The following is an 18247-nucleotide window of genomic DNA, read 5'->3' on the forward strand; positions in this document are numbered from 1 at the left end:
CTAACCAATCTCCTTCTCCCAGATCCTGCCCCCCACTCTCTGTGCATTTCTCAAACCCACACCCCCACACTTCTCAACCCCCCACCCGTCTGCTCCCATCCAGTCCTAGCACCACTTCAGCTCCTGTTTCCCGCCCACTCTGTACTTCTATAACACCCCCATTCCTGCCTTTTGTTCCCCTCCCCCATCCACATACCCCATCCCCTTGCCCTCCTCTGCTTCTATACCTCCCCTTTGCTGCCCCCCCACCCTCTGTCTGAAATGAAGTGCTTTATTCTGTGAGTAGTTCACAACTACAAGTGGCAAAATCCCCTAATGCATTAAGCGTCACAAGACTCATGTGAAGTAAGTAAAGATTATCTCCATTTTACAGATGAGTAAACTGAGCCTCAGAGTCATTAAATGAGTAGCTCAAGGTAAGGCAATCGGTCTGTGGCAGAGTCGGAAACAGAATCCATATCTCCTGATGCCAATCCCGTATTTTATCCATCAGACCAGCTAGGTCATAACCTTTATTCTCCCCAGATACTCTTACACCCAACCCTAACAGTAACTCCGACAAAAGAAAACAAGATCTGTGTGGAGCTGATGGGTGGGTAGAGGGAGGTGAGAAGCTTATTTGCATCAATTCCTTGCTCTGAGCTACAGTTGGGTGGGAAATGGTTTTCCTGTCCTGTGAAAATTTCAAGATTTCAAAAAATGGTCCCATCCCAAATTGGAATGAAAAGTTAAAAAATCTCAAAAACTTTTATGAACCAAAAATCCAAAATAATTTTAGTTTGGGTCAGTTGAAATAGTTCATTTTCATCATTTTGAAACCTTTAGTTTTGACTTTGATCGTTTTTAATTTTTTTACTATAATTAACTAAATTTCTAAACATCAAGTTGTTTTGATCCACAAACTGGAACTTTTCACTTACAAAATGTTGAAATATTTTGTTTAGACAAATTTGAAACTTTTTTCAATATTTTTAAGTCAAGAAATTAATCAAAACTGCCCCTTTTCTGCCAAGAGGGTTTGTTTTGAGGAATCTTCATTTTCCAATGAAAAAATGTTCAGTTAAAAAATTCCCAGCCAGCTCTGCCCTGAGCATCTTCTAGCTCCCAACCACATAACAAGAGTGGATACCTTCCGTCCCTCATATGCACCATACAGGACCAGTGACACCATCTGGAGCCAGGTTATATGGTCTTCCAAGGCAAATGATCCTGATCTAGCCATTATATATCTTTGAAAAGTAGGAGACTGCATAAATTGCTCACTCTGGAGATGAAAATTAGCTCTTTATTTATTACTTTTTAACATCAAAAAACGAGAAACTCTTTAACCACAGCTGTTGAGAGAAGTAGGCACAAAAAGCTGCTATGTCACCCACTTCGCTTATTGCCACCACTTTTCCTAACACTTGTTCAGAACAGCATTTTACTGCTTCTTTCTGCACTTTTCAGCAGTGCAGGAATATTTCCTATGAGGGCAACTTATCTACTTCAAACCTGTAAAGAGGCAAGATCTCTCAGAAGTGTTGTAGAGTCAATGAGAAATCAGCAAATGTCTAGTGACAGAGAGAAGGAGGCTGTGCAAACTATGCAAGCACCAAGTCAGCAGGGCCATTCAGTGCGATCTTGAGAGAGAGAGACTTGTAGGACTGAATTTTCAATAAGATATTCCTGAAACACACACCCCAACCAAAACTAATATTTTGTGTGTGCACCTAATTAATTGCCTGCACATGTGTCCATAGCACATTATTAAATTATTACTTCTTAAGATTTATGATTGTGGTGTGGCAGGGTGGCTAAAAGAGTCCTCTCGGGAATTTCATTTAACATTCTTGCTCTAATTAGGCATCTAGAGTGGAAAACAATATGAAGAAATACTGGTTTAAAACTGTTTCAGCCCCAAAGGTGAGGAGGAGGGGAAAAAACCCACCAGAAAGTCACATTGCGCCACCTACTGGTACAATAACAGGGGAAAAAGTGGATTTACTCAAGATGGGTGAAACTCACTGATATTGGTTCCCAATGGTTTCTACAAGGCTTTCTGATGCATTCAGTTTTCAAGGGGTTGTCTAAAACCTGACATTTATTTCAAATCTTGTCAGATCATCAAGAGATTCAGGCTCCTCATCACCCTTTTGCTTTTAATGCTTTTCTTGGGTAAGGGCAGAGAGTGGTGTAGGGGCATTCTCTTTCCTTATTTTAGCATCTTTAGGGAAAGTTGATTCATTCATGCCTCAACCTTACCAAAAAAGAAAGGGCCAGATTTTTAAAAAGTATTTAGGCTTCTAGTGGGATTTTCAAAAGCATCTAGGAGCCAATTATCCATTGAAATCAATGAGTTTTAGGCATCTAAATTTCTTTGAACATCCCTTTAGGTACCTAAATCCCTTCAAAAATCTGTCTCTAAAGAACTTGGTAATTCCTAGAGGAAAGGATTGAACAGCGTATCTGATGGCATAAATGGATGCTCTTGGGCAACAGCTTATTCTGCAATTCATCTTGCTCTATGCTCTTCTGCAACTTCCAACTTCCACCCCCTATATTTAGCCTCAGTTTGGTTATATAAGATGAAGATTTGAGAAATACCTTTGTAATGGAAGAGTAGTAATAAAAAATAAAAAATAAGCCATTTTCGGCATCACTTGACTGTGCTTCCTATGGGCACAGCACTTCTTAGTGCACCAAAATGGCTACATACAGGAAGGAGAGTATAGCATGCATGTTTCTCTATGCATGTTGGTGTGACGCAGTAGGGAGCCATTGACTTCCTGCTGGATTGAAGAGCCCTTTGTAAAATATTTGTTCCCCGTGTAGGTACTTATAGACTATAATCAAGTCACCCCTTAAACTTCTCTTTGCTGTGCAAAATAGATTGAGTTTCTTGAGTCTATCACAGGGGTGGGCAAACTTTTTGGCCTGAGGGCCACATCTGGGTATGGCAATTGTATGGGGGGCCATGAATACTGATGAAACTGAGGGTTGGGGTGCCAGAGGGGGTGAGGACTCTGGCAGGGGGTGTGGGCTCTGCGGTGGGGCCAGAAATGAGGAGTTCAGGGTGCAGGAAGGGGCTCCGGGCTGGGGCAGGGGGTTGGGTTGCAGGGGTGTGTGTGTGAGGGCTCTGACTGGAGGTGTGGGCTCTGGGGTGGAGATGAGGGGGTGCAGGAGGGTGCTCCAGGCTGGGACCAAGGGGTTCGGAGGGCAGGAGGGGGATCAGGGCTGGGGCAGGGGGTTGGGGTGCGGGAAAGGGTTAGGGGTGCAGGCTCTGGGCGGCACTTACCTCAAGCAGCTCCCGAAAGCAGCGGCAGGTCCCCCCTCCATCTCCTACATGGCGGCGCAGCCAGGCAGCTCTGGGCACTGCCCCGTCCACAGACACCACCCTGGCCAATGGGAGCTGCGGGGGCAGTGTTTGGGGCAGAGGCAGCGTGTGGAGCCCCCTGGCTGCCCCTACACATAGGAGCCGGAGGAGGGACATGCCACTGCTTCCGGGAGCCGCGCAGAGCCACGGCACAAGCGGAGCGGGGCAAGCCCCCAGCCCCATTCTCGACTGGAGCAGGGCAAGCCCCAGACCCCACTCCCTGGAGGGAGCTCGAGGACCAGATTAAAACGTCTGAAGGGCCAGATGCGGCACCCAGGCCGTAGTTTGCCCACCCCTGGTCTATCACTATAAGGCATGTTTTCTAATCTTTCATCATTCTCATGGCTCTTCTCTGAACCCTTTCCAATTTATCAACATCCATCTTGAATTGTGAGCAACAGAACTGGACACAGTATTCCATTAGTGGTCACACCAGTGCCAAATACATAGATAAAATAATCTCTCTGCGCCTCTCTCTACCAACTCCATTGTTATTCCTCATTTTAAATATGGGGAATATATTTCTTACTAGTGTAATCTTTCCAAATGTAATTAACCTTTCAAGTGTGCGCACCGTATTTGCAATTGCATTTTTAATTAATTGCTGGGAATTTTAGCTGAACACCATATTTTTATTTGCAATATGGGTCTATCTCATTCCTTGGCTACTATATTTTCCAACAAAAGATATTTGTTAATTTTCCTAATTTTGAAAGCATATTTATGTATTTGTTTACATATTTCTATGCATTTGTAGGGCGCTCTTCATCATAGTGCCAGTATATAACATATCAAATATATTAATAAATAGGAACAATGAATAAGCCATTTTCTGCATCTTTACTTTATTTATCTATATCGGGCCACATTTTTAAAAACAGCCTTAGTTTTTATGCCTGCAATTACTCACAGGCACAGTTTGGTTCACTTAGACATCTATATACCTAGCTGTGTCTGCAAATACTTTTGAGTGCCAGACTGTACCCCCAAACTGCAGGAGTAAATATGAAGAGCCAGTTAAGACTGGGCTGAAGAGCTGGCCCCAGATGATGTATGCACATATTGGTATCCCCTTTTTTAGTTATGAAATTAAAATCAGATTAAATGTTATTATGTGATTGCTCCCTTTGCCTGGGCAGAAACCAACTTTAATCCTCATGCAGCCCCAGTGAAGTCAACGCAGCTGCATGGAGGTCAATCCTCAGAACAATTTATGTCAGACAGAGGGTGCCCAACATTTGCATGTGCTAGATAGAAGTTGAACTATTTTGATGTCTGTAATGTAACGAATAATATTTTCACACAGGCAAAAACTAATTTAAGCTTTAAAAAAAATTGCTAAAGGAAGCCTGCCACTTTTAAACCAGTCTGTCTTTTCCCTCTTGAGGGCTTATGTGACCACAAAGCTAAACAAAAATCCTTCAGACCTGAATAACAGAGCAGTGGTGTCAGCCTAAGTGAAACTAATTTTGATTTATTCCATGGAAAGCTAAGCAGATGGCTTCTGCTCAGTTTACACAAATACAAGTTGTGCTGCTTGACAGGTTTGGCTCCTCTGCATGATGGATATCGAATCGGATGTGGCCAAGTGGTAAGAAAAACACGTTGGAAAGTATTTATTTTTGGATGCTGTTAGGTAACTGAATAACAGAGATCAAAAAGAAGTTTGTTTCTCTTGAACTTGTGTCTGTTCTGTCAAAATCTTTAACTGTGATTTTAAAAAAATGCTTTAGTGAATTCTGTGCTGATAAAAGGTGAAGAAAAGAATGAATGCAAAGTACAGTAGCAATGCAGGCTTCCCCCAGACTGCCAACAGGAGTGCCAGCTGCAGCAGTGGTTTTGTGACGTGGACACGATGGCCAAAATTTTCAAAACTGGGTGCCTGAAGTTAGGCTCCCAAGTCCATATTTAGGTCCTTAAATAAGTGGTGTGATTTTCTGAAGTGCTGAACACTAAGAATCTAAAGTTCAATAGAAGCTGTTGGATGCTAAGGACTGAAAAATAGGGGTACTTATTTAGGGACCTAAACATGGACATAAGAACCTAACTGTAGGCACCTATTTATTTTAAATCTTGGGGTGGGATCTTCAGAAGCACCTAAATGACTGATGTTCCTAAGGCACTTTTAGGTGCTTGAGAAAAATCCCCTCCTTGACCTTTGCCATAAAGAACTGAAATGAGATGCATATTGAACAAGCAAACTCAGATGGAAGCAATTGTTATTCGCTACTAGCCTGAATCACAATCACACCAGTGACTTAATGTTGAAAGGTTCCATAATACATTACCAGTTCCCCAAGCCATTCAGTTCCCACCACTTGTTACTTGTAAACATGATGGTAGATTCTGAAGTACCCACCATTTTCTACCAATTGGTTGGGAAGTGAATAGTACAGAACTAATCTGCATAAGGCCGTTCCCCCGAATTAGGGGTCGGTGCTCCCGGTGTGGCATGGAGGTAGATTCCAGGGGAGCTCCTTTTGGAGCAGCCAAAGGAGCTGGGGCAGGTGTGAAGCAAGAGGTTCTGTAGCTATGGAAAATCTACTCTCCACCTCACTTCAGGGGAATCACAGAAGAGGCTGTGGACACTGGGCTCAAGTAACCTGCAAAGAACAGCCCTTAGTCATTCCACAACCTAGAGGTAAGAACTCTTCCCTCCTGACTTTCTTTGCATCTGCTCATGAAATGAAAAACAAGCAGAGAAAGCAGCTTCTTGGGATTATTCTTAATGATTTATATTTTCCTCCCTGACAGTAAAATTAATACCATTGTAACCGTTCACCATGCCAAACTACGTGGGTGTGATCCAAAGCCCATGCAAGTCAATGGCAAGATAATGATTTCAGTGGACTTTGGATTGGGCCCCATATCACTAGAATCATAAATATTGTTTTAAATTCTTATTTTGAAAGAGCTGTTTTGCCAGAAACATCTGCTGATGTTGCCTTTATTTTCTACTTTCTATCTTTAGGCTGACAGTGTGTGGTTTTCTGTTGTTTTCTGAGAACACTACCCAGAATGTTAGTTTTGTTTTTACTAATTATCCTGGGTGATCACATAATGCTTTTCTTGGTTAGTAATTGGCATTTTGTCAACGACAGGAGACAGAGTCATTGTAGGAAAGCATATGTGATAGTTTTATCAGGCAAGCAGCAGATGTGGGAAGATGGCATTGATTATGTGGGGAGGCAGAGAAAATGACCATCCTGACTTTTTGTGCATTCTGTTCTCCTTGACCTAATTTTTCTACTATTCTCTGCTTTTGAAATCCTTAGATGTAGGCATAGAAGCTTGTCACATTAACTGAGTCTAAATGGAGGTGACTTGTGGCATAATTAATATATAATTAGAAAACTAGTTAAAAGAACCTTTTCCCAGGTAACATATATGTGTGTGTCACTAACTAGCTATGCATTTCTAATTTGCCCTTTGTCATATTATCTAGGCTGTAATGTAGATAGCATCGTATCATCCACACATATTTACATTGTGTAGGAATATACTATAGTTCAGAATATATGAAAGCACTTAAGTACTTTGTGGATCGGGACCAGAACACTTAGCACCTAGAAAGACTGACCATTGTGTGAGTAAACCAAAAAACATGAGTCATTTTTTATGTTGGGAAAAAAATATTTTCCACAAAATTCACTCAATGGGTTGTTCTCCCTTTCCTGTTAAAGGATGGACTGAGACCAAGCATGTAAAGTTTCAACCTAAAAAGAAAATTTTATCAGAAAGTATGAGCAACTGAAAACGGATCCTTAATGGAAGTGGGTTTGCAACTTAAAATACAGTGTTTGCTAACAGATGGATTTGGGTGGTGTCTTGATGTGTGAAACCAACTCAAACCACAAGTTACATTTAACTAAATAAAAGCAACAGAGAGTCCTGTGGCATCTATGTTTCTCATCTCTTTCGTGTTTCCAAGCTTGTAATGCAAAGAAAAAAACAGTCATACATTATTTGGCAGACACTGGACTGTTTGTAGTTTATAACAATATTTGCTTCTAAAAGTAATGTTAGTAAATGATGGTAAGATGAACCATTGTTTTTTAGCAATACAAAAATAAAGACCTAACACAATATTTGATTTTTTTTCTATCAATCATTCTGCTAACTTTGTTGGTGGATGCAGGGGTGGAAAGAGCTAATTCATAAAAACACAAAGTAATAAATATACTACTGTAAATGTGGACTAAATCCTTTGGCTACATGGTACTACTTCAGATTTACACTAGTGTTTTAGAGCAGAACTTGCCCTCAAAAAAGTGATGAAGTACTCCTTTGTACTGTACATATGCTTAATACTGTTTTATTAAGGTGCCTTCTTAACTGCATCCCCAATATTTACAATACTCCTCCTCTGAGCATGAAAAAGTGTGATGCTATGCGCTTGTCATTTTCCGCTTAGATCAAGTAACATCATGGCTCCTCAATGTTCCTTCTTCCATCCCCACTTTCACTGGTTTTTTTTCTTTTATTCATCTCCCTGTTATCTTGGCAAGTCCAATGGCTGACATTTCCTTGATACATTCATTCTGAGTAGCTTGCCCTGTTGTTTCATTTATCAGCTATTTGTTTGAAAGGAATTAACTATTCATCCATATTTGTTACAAACTAATAAAATAAGTGCAGATTTTTAGCAGGTTTATTATTGTATCAGGTATTTCTCATAAAGTATAATTTAGTTAGGAATTTTTATCATCAAAGCAGGAAATGTCTTTGACTTTTCCATGCTTAGTTAAAACTTTAAAATGCTATTGACAATTCTTGGAAGCTTTTTATTGGAGGGGGAGCGAATTTATTTAGAACCAATTCTTCTTATCATTTTTTTTTTCTTTTCAGGCATTATCTATTTTTTTTTCTTTTTATTACAGGGGACATTTGCATTAATAAAGTTCATTTGGATCTGCTGGTTATTCTCCATCTGAAGTCACAGTCTTCTATTTGTGACTTCACAATTAGTTGTGGTGGAGTCGATGACTGTGACACAGAAGAAATACAAGCAGATGAATGTTAAGAAACTAAATTCCAAACTTGTGAGAGAGTGGGGATTTCCTTAAAGCCCAGTGCATTCTGGGGCATGAGTTCAAGAGCCCGCCAAGGGTTTTAAGGCCAACCAAGTGGTATTAATAGCAGAGGAAGCACAAGCCCTTTCCACTTATACTGTTGCAGAAAGGGGTAAAGGCAAGCAGAACACCAATTCTTCAGAAGATGCCTGATAATGAAGATTTGGACTCAGCAGGTCTACTTTGCTGGCTCACTGAATAAATGGAATAGGTGAGGCAGACCAATCAGATATCAAAGAGCCAAGAGTAAGCCTGCTGACCGCTGCCTGAAGACCCTAAAAAGGAAAGGATGATAGGAGCAATTGAATCTGCTCCACCAGAAGACAAGTGACCAGAGGGAGGGGAAGGAAAATCTGAATGAGTCATCAGTTTTGTAACAAATACAATCTTGCCAAGTGAACTTTAGCTTTGAGTATTCAGATTCCCATAAACCCTAAAGTTAAATTGGAGGTCATAAAACCAGGCAACTCACACAATATAAGATTGTCAAAAACTCACTATGAACCAATACAGCTGGTGTTCACACAGCCCAAGAATTAACACACCCTTATTTGCAAGAATAGCCATTCTAAGCTATAACTGGATCCCTAGGGTACAACCTGGAACTGGGGTACCGCTGTGCCCTCTTAACTCTGCAGCTTGGGTTGTCTCTCACAATGCTTTGCTAGTGACAAGCAGCAAACCCCTCCGGGCGCTATCATCATTCAGTACAACAGCATGTGGAGCCCCACACCCAGCTAGATTGAATGAGCCACTCACAAATCACACAGAGAAAGGCACCAGTCTGTTCCCCCCAACTCCACACCCTTGTACCCCCAGAACTATACCAGTTTGCCCTGGTCAGAAGCCTGACCAGTGTAAGTTCATTACCCAATCCGCCCCTCCCTCGATGTGGAAAGGACAGACACTAGCCTTTGTGACCTGAGCTGAGATTTCCCAAGCACTTCAACCAAAACACACTGTTTTAAGTAAAATATAAAACAGATTTATTAACTACAAAAAGATAGATTTTAAATTATTATAAGTGGGAGGTACAAAAGGTCAGAGATGGTTACCCAAGAAAATAAAAGGTAAGCACGCAATCTAAATCTTAAACCTTATTAGACTAGACAGTATTTGAATCAAGCAGTTTTCTCACCCCACTGGATGTTGCAGGTCAGTTATAGTTCTTAAAACACAGGCTTCCCCTTTAAGCTTAAAACCAGTCTCCTCAGTTCAAGTCTTTCTCTTCCCAGTGTTCTTGTTGCTTCCAGCGTAGGTGGGGGAGGAGAAAGGTCAAAGCATGATGCCACTGTCCCCTATTTTATATCCTCAGTCCATGTGCTTGGAAAACACTAGCCCAGACATGGCCTGGTGGCAGGGGCGGCTCTATGTTTTTTGCCGCCCCAAGCAGGGCAGTCAGGATGCCTTCGGCGGCATGCCTGCGGGCGGTCCACGGTCACACGGATTCGGCGGCGTTTCTGCGGGTGATCTGCCGGTTCCGCGCCTTCGGCTTACCCGCCACCAAATTGCCGCCAAAACCACGGGACTGGCGGACCTCCTGCAGGCACGCCACCGAAGGCCGCCTGACTGCCGCCCTCCCAGCAACCGGCAGGCCGCCCCCCAGCTTGCCATCCCAGGCACACGCTTGCTGCACTGGTGCCTGGAGCCGCCCCTGCCTGGTGGGCTTTGTTGAGTCACAGAGTTGAGCAATCCCTCATTGTGTGATGCTTTTGCAGCCCTCTTACAGTATTGTAAACCCCTTGTTTACAACTTCCCTGCTGGGAGTGGATCACCACCTAGCAGTAGAGACTCTCAAACTTACAACATATTTCAGTAACAACCATACAGCAAAATCCCATAACTTCATATACAGTAATGATATACATATTTGGATAGAACAATGGGTTTCAGCAGATCATGACCTTTCACTTGATATCTTATATGGCACGTTTTGTATGAAATATATCATAATTATGACAGGAGTGAGTATGGGGATTCCAGGGTGCTGCTTTGAGGTACAGAGTGTCATAGAAGCACATTGCTATTCTTAGCTCTTATGAAACTACAATGTATTATTACTATATATTCCATAATGATAACAATAAATTAGTATTTATTTACTTACTGTGTATCGTAAAATATTACAGTAGACCCACAGACTTTCATACCAATGATAACACGGTACCCTTGTCACTTTCTACTTATTGTTCAATCATTTTCACAGTCCTGTGGGTAAGGAGAAAATGACTCACTCTTAGATTCACCCAGCAGGGTTAAAGTAAAGAAATGGTTGCAACCATACTTAGCACAAGTAAAATATCTAACTAATACCACATTAGAAAACATCTCCGACAATAATGGCCATTTTGTAGTGTCTTGGCATGATCACATGGAATCACAGAGTGGTGGTGATGTGGTTTTCTTTATTTTCCATTTGTACTCATTGAGTTCTTATTCTGATTAACTTTTTTTCCCTTTTCCTTTACATTATTGGAAGCAGAAGGCGATGTCCCTGGCTCCTGTACCATTGGTAAGCTTGGTTCATTTGTCCTTTGCATTTTTTTTTTGATAGTTGAATGTTTCTTGCCTATATGAATACATCCAGAGGGACATCGAAAGTTTAAATGCATGCAACTAATGAATGAAAATTAGCAAAATTCTGCTCTCATTTACACCAGTTTAAATCTGAAATTGACTCAGTTGTCTTAAAGTTCTACCCTTATACCCGTACATCCCTATTGACAGCAGTCTAGTGGCAAAGTAGGGAATAAAACTCAGGTCTCCTAAGTCCCATATTAGTGCTTTATCTACTAGGCTATACTGCCTGAAGGTTTGGGAATTGTTTTTTAATATAGCATGTTCTTAAGTGCTTTGCTGGATCATGGCTTTATTTAGGATCCTATACAGGTACCTAACTCTAGGCACCCAATCTTGAAAAAAAATTCATTCACTTTTGTTTATTTTGACTATTTAAAACTTTAATTGTAGAACGTCGGGGGTGGGGAGGGTACGAGGAGCCTTTTTCCCTCCATCTCTCTTGTGTCCTGACCCACTACAATCTCTGACATTGTGACAAAGGGGGAATCCCAGGAGTCAGTGGTGATGTTTTTAGGAAGTTATAGGTGTTTGTAAACAGTTTATTGTCAAAGCTGTTATGAAAATTTTACTATAGCATTAGCTATCAAGTAATCTCTATAATAATAAGTATTTTTGTCCAACCTTCCATCGGAGGATTTCAAGGCAATTAATAAATTGATTAGCTGTTACACAGCATTCATTGGCCAGATTTTGCTCTCCGTTATTCTGGCTTTACATCACTATTACTGGTATCAGAAACTGGCCCAATATCTTCAAAGTGGTGAACACACATTAATCCACTAGAAATCAGCACTCTAGCTATGAGTACCGTATATACTCATTCATTAGCTTGTTCGTTTATAAGCCGACCCCCCCAAGATGGATAGGTAAAAATAGCAAAAACTGTATGACCCTTTCATAAGCCACCCTATATTTCAGGGGTTGGCAAACTTTGGCTCCTGGCCCGTTAGGGTAAGCTGCTAGTGGGCCTGGACTTTTTGTTTACCTGGAGGGTTCACAGGCACGGAGCCCCTCAGTTCCCAGTTGCCGCAGTTTGCCATTCCCAGCCAATGGGTGCTGCAGGAAGTGACCAGTTTGCCGTTCCCAGCCAAAGGGAGCTGCAGGAAGTGGCGCCACTTCCCGCAGCTCCCATTGGCTGGGAACGGCAAACCGCGGCCACTGGGAGCTGAGGGGCTCTGTGCCTGCAGACGCTCCAAGTAAACAAAATGTCCCGACCTGCCAGCGGCTTACCCTGACGGGCCGGGAGCCAAAGTTTTCCAACCCTGCTATATTTTAAAAGCTGGCATCACAAGAAACACTCAAAAGTTTTGCTAGAATTATTTTAATGTAATCTAATGAAAGACCTGTTGTTGTTATAATAATAACTGAACAAATATGTATTCACCTTCAAAATTACAGTCAATATTTAAAATCAGTAAATGGATATTTAAAACAAGTAACTTAGAACAATATGAGACTTTAAAAAGTCTTAAAATCCTTCAGAGTCTGAATCCGTCTCTGATTCACCAAACAGTTCATTAAACTCGGCTTCAGTCACAGCTGCACCTGCATTGTCATCATAGATGTTGGCAGTGTCGTCTTCAGACTCAGATTCCTTCTCATCATCAGCCTCTGTTGTGTCATCGTCAAACATGGCATCATCTTCTGACCCATCGAGTGCATTGCTGATACAGCATTTCCTAAATGATTTTTCAATCATTTCCGAGGGAATGGACACCCATGCGTCCTTGATCCACTGGGCGACCAGATTGATTTCGGGCTTCATAAGATTCCCACCTTTTGTCAACTTCGCCATGCCTGAACACATCCATTCAGACCACATTTTGCATAGCCTGTCTCTAAAGGGTTTGTTCAGGCAGACATCAAGCGGTTGTAGAACTGAAGTTAAGCCTCGAGGTATTACAGCCAAAGTAGTTTTCATATTTTTGGCCACATTTTTCACCTCATCCATCTTGTGTGCCCTGAACATGTCCCAAACGAGCATAGCAGGTTTCTTTAAAAGTGCTCCTGGTCTCTTATTCCACACTTTTTCCAGCCATTCAATAGTCCCACTTTCATCCATCCATCCCTTTTTGTGTGCACGTATGATGACACCAGCAGGAAATTTCATGTTTTAGGCAAAGTTTTTCTTTTAAAAATAACAACAGGAGGGAGCTTTGATTGATTTGCAAAACACAATAAAACCACCATAAAATGGATTTTTTCATGGCCAGTGGTTTTAATTAAAACTGTTTTTTGACCAACGCTGGTTACCATTATATTGCTCGGGAGATCGAATGTCATCGGTGTTTTATCCATATTTCCTATTTGTGACAGTTCAAATGCATATTCCTTTCGATATTTTATAATAAACCTTTGGAAAGATTCGATTTTTTTCTTCCAGATCTCTCGGCAGCTTTTGTGCTATCTTTGTTCGCTGACGAAGACAGAGACCATGATGGTTCATGAAGCGAGTACACCAACCCGCTGATGCGACAAACATCGATGGCTTTACTGACTTGTATTTGTCATCTTTCGACATTTGCAGAACACACAGACGAATTCCATTTCTAGTGACAATGTACCCATTTTGTCAACATTCTACAACCCAATTATTGAGATCTTTCTCCAGCTCAGGAAATGAATCACACCTCATTGGACATTTTTTCTTGCTTCTTGGCATGTCTTTTAGTGTTGTTTTATTTTTTCACCATTCTCTTACTTGCTTCTCATTGATACAGAATTCACGAGCAGCGGCACAATTATTGTTTGCTTCTGCATATTCAACAACTTTAAGTTTGAACGCTGCGTGATAAGCAGACCTTTTTCTTTTGATTTCACCGTTGTTCATTTTAAATACTAGTATGAAAATAGATTATTATTATTGTAGTTTATAGATTTTGTAGGACTTTATATAGGAATGTCACCTGCTTTATCACTGTCAAATTATTATTGTTCTTTGTTTATTTCAAAGCAGCCCTGTAGATTGGCATGTCTGTGGGGATAACAGGCTATTTCAATTTTATTCGGTATTCCATCGATTCTGCGCATTATATTTTCATATTGGCTCGAGATTTATGAGGTCCATTGGTAGAAATGCATAAAGAGATCAAATTACACAGTAGCGGACTGACACCAGTGCTATAGTACTATCATTCATTGTGTTTTTCTGATTGGCTTGTAAGGCATAGTATTTTGTGAAATGCATGGGTCAAATGTCATGCAGATCTGCAGCACAGCTCTTTTAGTATTCCTTTCAAGCCAATGGCGCGCCACTTCCCACAGCTCCCATTGGGCTGGGAACGGCGAACTGCGGCCACAGGGAGCTGAGGGGCTCCATGCCTGCAGATGCTCCAGGTAAACGAAACGACAATGTATTAGATATTCAATTCAATGATTCCATAGAGTTTAAAATCATCAAATTTTGGTGTAGACCCATTTATAAGCCAACCCCCGCTCTTTCATGCGTCACTTTTTTACCAAAAATATTCGGCTTGTGAATATATACAGTATATGTTTTTTATTACTCCTTTTAAATTGCAAACCTACTTGACTCAGTACCTTCTTTCAGAGCACAGAATAGGAACAACAAGTCCTCTCAGACCTGCAATGTGTTTATGCCTGGAGCATTTGGAACCCATTATTGCAACCAAATATGGTAATAGTATTTACTTGTCAACCTATTTAAGCTTGATTACTTTACTAAGAAGAGCGTGGATACCCACCATCATTTCCTTCTTGTTCCTTTTATAGACTCTCAGCTGACATTAAAATTAGCAATAATTTTCATACCAGTGCCCTTCTCTCATCTATAAGCTGTGATTCATCAATTCTGGAACCACTGATAAGACAAAAAAATTTTGTTTTACTAAGCTGAAGGTCTACCCTTCAGGCTTGAAAATTCACAGAATATTTTAAACATCAAAATCTCAATACATGTTTAAATGCTAGGAGTGAGGATTGTGAAATTTGTGGTTTCTGCTCTTGCTTTGGCTTTATGTAACACAAAACCAACTTTTATATTTTTAACAGGGCTTTGGAGCTGTGCTCCGGAGCAAGCTCCAGGCAAAAACCTGCAGCTCCACTGCTCCGGAGCTGCTCCGCACTCCAGCTCTGGGCTCCGCTCCAAAGCCCTGATTTTTAAACTGAACATTCCAGTTCATATAAACTAGTCAGTGGTTTGGGGTATTTTGGAAACAATAACTGAAAGAGGGTGTTGTTTCATTCTGAAAGGCAGTGGTAAATTTTGTTCAACAAACTTTCTATACTGATTTTAGTATATGGCAAGACTATGCACACAACTAAGGCATTCTGACTTGACAGATCAAATATAACTGAAAATGATGCTTCCACAGGAGTAATTTAGTCAATGATCCGTGTGTTAAGTATTCTGTAGGGACTTGATATCGTTGGCCTCATCTAAAGCCAATTGAAGTCAATGGGGGACTTTTTATTGACTTCAGTGGGCTTTAGCTCAGACCACATGGGAGCACAAAATCAGTCAGAAATATGCATTTTAAAATGTCCTTTTCTACAGTTTTAATGATAAACCATAAAGACTGACACAGAGCATTATGGATAATGAAATAAAGGATACGTATTGCAAAAAAGACTATCTGTACATTTTCATGATATCTAAGATGCTCATATTTTCAAGCTGAAAAATCAGGCACTAGTCTATCAATATTTTTAAGAGTGCAAAATATTCACTCAAAAGACAATTATACTTTTTTAAAAGTATATTGGTGTCACTACTACCAGCTTCTGACTCAAAAGCAACATATGCATATTTTGGAGGATTTTTCCCTCATAAAATATTAATGTTCTGAGTGAATCTATCATGAAACAATAAACAGGTGTCTTAACCTTTATTTTGAGCAAATGAACAGTTCTGACAGTATATAAACTCATCAGAATTTTTTCTTTTCACTCCAGACATTGTTCATCACACTGAACACTCATTCCCCTGGATTGTTAAACACAGAGCAAATTCAACTTAGTATGGCACTATGTCCTGAACAAACATTTTATTATAAAGAAAAAAATCTGAACATGTTGACTGATTAAATGAAAAACCAGTATATCCCAGGTATCTCAAAAAGAAGTTCCTGGGATACCAAAACATCATATGAAAAAACAGGCCATTTCTGGAAAAAGCAGGATATAGGGTTTTAACAACAGTAGCTCAAATTGGAAAAAATAATTTCAGTGGTTAAAAAACAAAACAGAAGACATTTGCACCCAAAGTACATTCTGTATACACTATTCATATATTTTCCTCCTGTAATACTACATGTATAGTTAATTAAAATTAACTATTTCCATTCAGCACATCTGTCTCTGACAGACTTAATTTTCAAAACAAAAATAATAATATTTTCCTCCACAAAATAAGAACATCAAAATAACCTTAATTTTTGAACAAGCAACTAAACTCGTATCAAGAGTGATAAAGTTGCTGCTTTCCTTGAACTGTGATTAATAATAATTGCTTAAACCAAGATGTTTGTTCAACAGTGGAGTAGCTATATAGTGTGGTTTCAGACTTAAACCACTAGGGCAATACAATTGAAAGCAACAGAAAACAAAGGCCTAGATCCTCAGCTAGTGTAAGGGTAGTTCCTGACCTATTTCAATTTACACTGACAGAGGATGTGATTCAAAGTGTGTTCCTTTAGTCTTTAAAATTTGTTAACTGAGAGGATTCTTTTTGTGGCTGTGCAAATTCTGAGGCAATAGTACATCATCAGATGAGCCTGCTCATCAGAACTTCAGCCTCACAATTTTCCATTCAAAAACAAGTAGAAAACAAAAAAATTACTTCATATTACTGGGAAAGGGTTTTTTCCCCATCTTTTTCCCATACCCTAGCTCCCAGCAGTGATAACACTCTGCTTTAAAGGAAGGTATAAAACCTCAATAACGGACAATTATGCTATTTTCTGCCTGTGTGAGATGTCTTCCCAGCCCCAGACAGTTACTGGTTGGCTTATGACTTGAAATATGAGTGCTGATATCTCATGAATGTTTTTAGCTAATGCAAATGTGAATAATGTTCATATAAAAACAACAAGGAGTATTTGTGGCACCTTAGAGACTAACAAATTTATTTGGGCATAAGCTTTCGTGGGTTAAAACCCACTTCATCAGATGCATGGAGTGGAAAATACAGTAGGAAGATATATATACATAGTCCATGAAAAGATTGGGGTTGCCTTACCAATTCTAATGAGACAATAGCCCACTTTAATTGAATTGTCTGAGTTCACTATCTTATATTAAAGCACTGTCCCTTAAACTTATATGCACCAATTTAATCATTATTTCTTTCCTTTTGTTTCCAATAATCTATTTTGTTTAATTAAATGTATAGACTCAGAAGAATTCTTGAGTTTGTGTTTTAGCAAACAACCCAAATTTTGAACAAATTAATGGAGATTCTATCATTGGTCAATTACAATTATTTAATTAATGATATACCTTTATATCATATTGATCCATTTGTTCTCATAGAAAATTACGAGAGGGACCATAACACATAAACGTTGAAAAAAAAAAGAGTTTTAAGCCTCATTTGTTTGAAAAGTTTCACGAGTATTCTTTTCTTTAATTAAATCAGTGTGCCTGTCTCTGTCAAGTGTGGACACCAGACTCAGACCAATGCTTTTGCTGTCATCTGGTGGACTGCAGTATTGCTTTGTTCTAAACAGGGCATCTATTGTTGAAATGAGTTCCCCAGTTTAGCCCTGAAATTCCTCTCAGTGTCTCCTATGGGATAACACATATTTGTTCCTCATCTTACACAGGGCAGAAGTGATTGCAGATGTGCTGATTATGTCAAAACGCAGGTGTGTGAAATACAGAAGTGAAGGTTCTCTAGTGGTACTCTACTACTATTAATTAATAATAATGCTTTGCATTTATAAAGTACCTTCCATCCCAGGATCTAAAAACATTTTATGAATTCATTAGTTTCCCAAACTACACCTCTGTTGGGTACTTGAGCATTATCATCCTCATTTTACAGCAAGAAAAACTGAGGCACACAGCTAGTTAGTAATTTGCTCAAGGTCATACAGCAAGCCATTGACAGAACTAGGACTAGAACCAACGATTCCTAACTCCCAGTTACTTGCCCTAAGCACTAAACATATTCTGTTCTTTCAAATGTGTAAAGAGTAGCAGGTTCCTACCAAAAGCAAATAAAGCACACCAATTAAGCAACAAAAGAGAATATTATAAATGCCTTTCACAATAGTGT

At 40.0% G+C, this 18247-nt stretch overlaps 1 long non-coding RNA gene across 2 annotated transcripts in view; it reads left to right on the forward strand.

Annotated features, from left to right (window-relative positions):
• Positions 1-17529, forward strand: part of LOC122172262 (uncharacterized) — a 113358-nt gene extending 95829 nt beyond the window's left edge. For both annotated transcript variants that reach the window (XR_010598377.1, XR_010598378.1), the window contains 2 exons: positions 10910-10939; positions 13391-17529. This is a non-coding gene — a long non-coding RNA (uncharacterized LOC122172262). The remainder of the gene's footprint in view (positions 1-10909; positions 10940-13390) is intronic.
• Positions 17530-18247: the final 718 nt, after the last annotated feature.

Source organism: Chrysemys picta, chromosome 2 (genome assembly GCF_011386835.1).
Source record: "Chrysemys picta bellii isolate R12L10 chromosome 2, ASM1138683v2, whole genome shotgun sequence".
In the NCBI taxonomy this organism is placed as follows: Eukaryota; Metazoa; Chordata; order Testudines; family Emydidae; genus Chrysemys; species Chrysemys picta.